Source organism: Penaeus japonicus, unplaced genomic scaffold (genome assembly GCF_977035675.1).
Source record: "Penaeus japonicus unplaced genomic scaffold, GWHDUDI00000001_assembly GWHDUDI00002376, whole genome shotgun sequence".
NCBI classification, from domain to species: domain Eukaryota; kingdom Metazoa; phylum Arthropoda; class Malacostraca; order Decapoda; family Penaeidae; genus Penaeus; species Penaeus japonicus.
Window position 1 is genome coordinate 24587 of NW_028236778.1, and position 6818 is coordinate 31404.

General features: G+C 37.9%; 1 pseudogene; it reads left to right on the forward strand.

Moving 5' to 3' along the window:
• The first annotated feature begins 218 nt into the window (after positions 1–218).
• Positions 219–1392, forward strand: LOC147466253 (small subunit ribosomal RNA; annotated as a pseudogene).
• Positions 1393–6818: the final 5426 nt, after the last annotated feature.

Here is a 6818-nt window from a genome sequence, read left to right on the forward strand (position 1 = left end):
GCTTCGGGGTGGGCCTTTTACTTGGAGGTCAGCGCCCGGGAGGGGGCATGTCGCGGCCGTGCTCTTTTGTTCTGGCCCGGCGAGTTCCCCCTTTTCCCCTGGTAGCGGCGCCGATGGCCCCTTTTTTGAACGCCCTCGAAAAACTCGCCAGCTCGCTCTCTCTCTCTCTCTCTCTCTCTCTCTGAGACGACTGGTGTGGTGTTATTGCTATGTGCTACCTGGTTGATCCTGCCAGTAGTCATATGCTTGTCTCAAAGATTAAGCCATGCATGTGTAAGTACAGGCCGACTTAAGGCGAAACCGCGGACGGCTCATTAAATCAGATACAACTCATTGGATCTCTGCTGAACCGCATTACTTGGATAACTGTGGTAATTCTAGAGCTAATACATGCCTTTGGAGTCTCCGACCGCGAGGGAGGAGCGCTTTTATTAGACCAAAACCCCTGGGCGCGCGGCTCGCGAGGGCCGCGCGCCTGACTCTCTTGGTGAAACAGAATAACTTTTGCCGAGCGCACGACCCCTCCCTGACGGGTTGGGTCGGCGCCGCGTCCTGCAGGCGTCTGCCTTATCAGCTCTCGATTGTAGGTTAAACGCCTACAATGGCTATCACGGGTAACGGGGAATCAGGGTTCGATTCCGGAGAGGGAGCCTGAGAGACGGCTACCACATCTAAGGAAGGCAGCAGGCGCGCAAATTACCCACTCCCGGCACGGGGAGGTAGTGACGAAAAATACTGTTGCGAGCCCCGAACGGGGCTTCGCAATTGGAATGAGTACACTTTAAATCCTTGTACGAGGATCAAGTGGAGGGCAAGTCTGGTGCCAGCCGCCGCGGTAATTCCAGCTCCACTAGCGTATATTAAAGTTGTTGCGGTTGAAACGCTCGTAGTTGGAACTCTGCTCCGGACCGGCGGTCCGCCTTAGCGGCGGTCACTGCCGGGTTCCGAGCTGTGTCCCCGCCGGCTTGCAGGGGGTTTGTATGCCCTTAACCGGGTGTCCCCTTGTGGCCGGCACGTTTACTTTGAAAAAATTAGAGTGCTCAGAGCAGGCTGACGATTGCTTACAGCCCGAATGGTCGTGCATGGAATGATGGAAGAGGACCTCGGTTCTATTTTGTCGGTTTTTCGGAACCCGAGGTAATGATTAAGAGAAGCAGACGGGGGCATTCGTACTGCGACGCCAGAGGTGAAATTCTTAGACCGTCGCATGACGACCTAATGCGAAAGCATCTGCCAAGGATGTTTTCATTGATCAAGAACGAAAGTTAGAGGTTCGAAGGCGATCAGATACCGCCCTAGTTCTAACCTTAAACGATGCTGACTAGCGATCCGCCGCAGTTATTCCCATGACCCGGCGGGGAGCTTCCGGGAAACCAAAGTCTTTGAGTTCCGGGGGAAGTATGGTTGCAAAGCTGAAACTTAAAGGAATTGACGGAAGGGCACCACCAGGAGTGGAGCCTGCGGCTCAATTTGACTCAACACGGGGAAACTCACCAGGCCCGGACACCGGAAGGATTGACAGAATGAAGGCTCTTTCTCGATTCGGTGGGTGGTGGTGCATGGCCGTTCTTAGTTGGTGGAGTGATCTGTCTGGTTAATTCCGATAACGAACGAGACTCTAGCCTGCTAAATAGTCGACGGGTCTCGTCCTCGCGCCGCCTTCCAGGGCGGCGACGAGTCCCTAAAGCCGGGCCGGGTGCGGCCCGCGCGCGGGCGGCGGTGGTTGCGCGTGCGGGGTTCTGCCTCGTTGCGCGTGGCTGCTCCTCCGCCGCGGTGTTCGCCCCGGCTTCGGAAACTGGCGTCCGCTTCGCAATCTTCTTCTTAGAGGGATAAGCGGCAGCAAAAAATATACTAGCCGCACGAGAGATTGAGCCATAACAGGTCTGTGATGCCCTTAGATGTTCTGGGCCGCACGCGCGCTACAATAACCAAATGGATTACAGTTAAATGCAAAAGTTTTGTTATATTAAAGGAAAAAGCAATTGCGAGAAAAAGGTGCAAGAAAAAAAAATGACGATCTTGAAAAAAAACGAATATGCTTAAAATACACGTTAGAGCCATTCTGATAACGAAACGGATTACAGTTAAATGCGCTTATTTTCGTTATATTAAAGGAAAAAGCAATTGCGAGAAAAAAAGGTGCAAGGAAAAAATGACGATCCTGAAAAAAAAACTAAAATGCTTAAAATACACGTTAGAGCCATTCTGATAACGAAACAGATTATAGTTCAATGCACTGATTTTTGTTATATTAAAGGAAAAATCAGTTGCGAGAAAAAAGGTGCAAGAAAAAAAAATGACGATCCTGAAAAAAAGCCAAAAATGCTAAAAATACACGTTAGAGCCATTCTGATAACGAACCGGATTAATGCTCAATGCACTGATTTTTGTTATATTAAAGGAAAAATCAATTGCGAGAAAAAAGGTGCAAGAAAAAAAAAAGTTACGATCCCGAAAAAATGCCAAAAATGCTTAAAATACACGTTAGAGCCATTCTGATAACGAAACGGATTACAGTTCAATACACTGATTTTTGTTATATTAAAGGAAATATCAATTGCGAGAAAAAAGGTGCAAGAAAAAAAATGACGATCCCGAAAAAATGCCAAAAATGCTTAAAATACACGTTAGAGCCATTCTGATAACGAAACGGATTACAGTTCAATGCACTGATTTTTATTATATTAAAGGAAAAATCAATTGCGAGAAAAAAGGTGCAAGAAAAAAAAATGACGATCCTGAAAAAAAGCCAAAAATGCTTAAAATACACGTTAGAGCCATTCCGATAACGAAACGGATTAGAGTTCAATGCACTGATATTTGTTGTATTAAATTAAAAATCAATTGCGAGAAAAAAGGCGCAAGAAAAAAAAAACGACGATCCTGAAAAAATGCCAAAAATGCTTAAAATACACGTTAGAGCCATTCTGATAACGAAACGGATTACAGTTCAATGCACTGATTTTTGTTATATTAAAGGAAAAATCAATTGCGAGAAAAAAGGTGTAAGAAAAAAAATGACGATCCTGAGAAAAAGCCAAAAATGCTTAAAATACACGTTAGAGCCATTCTGATAACGAAACGGATTACAGTTCAATGCACTGATTTTTGTTATATTAAAGGAAAAATCAATTGCGAGAAAAAAGGTGCAAGAAAAAAAAGACGATCCTGAAAAAAAGCCAAAAATGCTTAAAATACACGTTAGAGCCATTCTGATAACGAAACGCATTACAGTTCAATGCACTGATTTTTGCTATATTAAAGGAAAAATCAATTGCGAGAAAAAAGGTGCAAGAAAAAAAAAGTACGATCCTGAAAAAATGCCAAAAATGCTTAAAATACACGTTAGAGCCATTCTGTTAACGAAACAGATTACTGTTCAATGCACTGATTTTTGCTATATTAAAGGGAAAATCAATTGCGAGAAAAAAGGTGCTAGAAAAAAAAAATGACGATCCTGAAAAAAAGCCAAAAATGCTTAAAATACACGTTAGAGCCATTCTGATAACGAAACAGATTACAGTTCAATGCACTGATTTTTGTTATATTAAAGGAAAAATTATTTGCGAGAAAAAAGGTGAAAGAAAAAAAAATGACGATCCTGAAAAAATGCCAAAAATGATTAAAATACACGTTAGAGTCATTCTGATAACGAAACGGATTACAGTTCAATGCACTGATTTTTGCTATATTAAAGGAAAAATCAATTGCGAGAGAAATGGTGCAAGAAAAAAAAATGACGATCCTGAAAAAAAGCCAAAAATGCTTAAAATACACGTTAGAGCCATTCTGATAACGAAACGGATTACAGTTCAATGCACTGATTTTTGTTATATTAAAGGAAAAATCAATTGCGAGAAAAAAGGTGCAGGAAAAAAAATGACGATCCTGAAAAAATGCCAAAAATGCTTAAAATACACGTTAGAGCCATTCTGATAACGAAACGGATTACAGTTCAATGCACTGATTTTTGCTATATTAAAGTAAAAATCAATTGCGAGAAAAAAAGTGCAAGAAATAAAAAAAATATGACGATCCTGAAAAAAAGCCAAAAATGCTTAAAATACACTTTAGAGCCATTCTGATAACGAAACGGATTACAGTTCAATGCACTGATATTTGTTATAGTAAAGGAAAAACCAATTGCGAGAAAAAAGGCGCAAGAAAAAAAAAACGACGATCCTGAAAAAAGCCAAAAATGCTTAAAATACACGTTAGAGCCATTCTGAAAACGAAACGGATTACAGTTCAATGCACTGATTTTTGCTATATTAAAGGAAAAATCAATTGCGAGAAAAAAGGTGCAAGAAAAAAAGAAATGACGATCCTGAAAATGTGCAAAAATGCTTAAAATACACGTTAGAGCCATTCTGATATTAAAGGAAAAATCAATTGCGAGAAAAAAGGTGCAAGAAATAAAAAAATATGACGATCCTGAAAAAAAGCCAAAAATGCTTAAAATAAACGTTAGAGCCATTCTGATAACGAAACGGATTACAGTTCAATGCACTGATTTTTGCTATATTAAAGAAAAAATCAATTGCGAGAAAAAAGGTGCAAGAAAAAAAAATGACGATCCTGAAAAAAAGCCAAAAATGCTTAAAATACACGTTAGAGCCATTCTGATAACGAAACGAATTACAGTTCAATGCACTGATTTTTGTTATATTAAAATAAAAATGAATTGCGAGAAAAAAAGGTGCAAGAAAAAAAAAGACGATCCTGAAAAAAAGCCAAAAAATGCTTAAAATACACGTTAGAGCCATTCTGATAACGAACCGGATTACAGCTCAATGCATTGATTTTTGTTATATTAAAGGAAAAATCAATTGCGAGAAAAAAGGTGTAAAAAAAAAATTACGATCCCGAAAAAATGCCAAAAATAATTAAAATTCACGATAGAGCCATTCTGATAACGAAACGGATTACAGTTCAATGCACTGATTTTTGTTATATTAAAGGAAAAATCAATTGCGAGAAAAAAAGGTGGAAGAAAAAAAGAAATGACGATCCTGTAAAAATGCCAAAAATGCTTAAAATGCACGTTAGAGCCATTCTGATAACGAAACGGATTACAGTTCAATGCACTGATTTTTGCTATATTAAAGGAAAAATCAATTGCGAGAAAAAAGGTGCAAGAAAAAAAAAATCACTATCATGAAAAAAAGCTAAAAATGCTTAAAATACACGTTAGAGCCATTCTGATAACGAAACGGATTACAGTTCAATGCACTGATTTTTGCTATATTAAAGGAAAAATCAATTGCGAGAAAAAGTGCAAGAAAAAAAAAATGACGATCCTGAAAAAAAGCCAAAAATGCTTAAAATACACGTTTGAGCCATTCTGATAACTAAACGGATTACAGTTCAATGCACTGATTTTTGTTATATTAAAGGAAAAATCAATTGCGAGAAAAAAGGTGCAAGAAAAAAAAACGATCCTGAAATAATGCCAAAAATGCTTAAAATACACGTTAGAGCCATTCTGATAACGAAACAGATTACAGTTCAATGCACTGATTTTTGCTATATTAAAAGAAAAATCAATTGCGAAAAAAAAAGTTCAAGAAAAAAAAAATGACGATCCTGAAAAACTGCCAAAAATGCTTAAAATACACGTTAGAGCCATTCTGATAACTAAACGGATTACAGTTCAATGCACTGATTTTTGTTATATTAAAGGAAAAAATCAATTGCGGGAAAAGGGTGAAAGAAAAAAAAATTACGATCCTGAAAAAATGCCAAAAATGCTTAAAATACACGTTAGAGCCATTCTGATAACGAAACAGATTACAGTTTAATGCACTGATTTTTGTTATATTAAAGGAAAAATCAATTGCGAGAAAAAAGGTGCAAGGAAAAAAAAGACGATCCTGAAAAAATGCCAAAAATGCTTAAAATACATGTTAAAGCCATTCTGATAACGAAACGGATTACAGTTCAATACACTGATTTTTGTTATATTAAAGGAAAAATCAATTAAGAGAAAAAAGGTGCAAGAAAAAAAATGACGATCCTGAAAAAAGCCAAAAATGCTTAAAATACACGTTAGAGCCATTCTGATAACGAAACGGATTACAGTTCAATGCACTGATTTTTTCTATGTTAAAAGAAAAATCAATTTCGAGAAAAAAGGTGCAAAAAAAAAAAAATGACGATCCTGAAAAAATGCCAAAAATGCTTAAAATACACGTTAGAGCCATTCTGATAACGAAACGGATTACAGTTCAATGCACTGATTTTTGTTATATTAAAGGAAAAATCAATTGCGAGAAAAAAGGTGCAAGAAAAAAAAAATGACGATCCTGAAAAAATGCCAAAAATGCTTGAAATACATGTTAAAGCCATTCTGATAACGAAACGGATTACAGTTCAATACACTGATTTTTGCTATATTAAAGGAAAAATCAATTGCGAAAAAAAAGGTGCAAGAAAAAAAAAATGACGATCCTGAAAAAAAAAACCGAAAATGCTTAAAATTCACGTTAGAGCCATTCTGATAACGAAACGGATTACAGTTCAATGCACTGATTTTTGTTATATTAAAGAAAAAATCAATTGCGAGAAAAAAGGTGACAGAAAAAAAAGACGATCCTGAAAAAAAGCCAAAAATGCTTAAAATCCACGTTTGAGCCATTCTGATAACGAAACGGATTACAGTTCAATGCACTGATTTTTGCTATATTAAAGGAAAAATCAATTGCGAGAAAAAAGGTGCAAGAAAAAAAAAATGACGATCCTGAAAAAATGCCAAAAATATTTAAAATACACGTTAGAGCCATTCTGATAACGAAACGGATTACAGTTCAATGCACTGA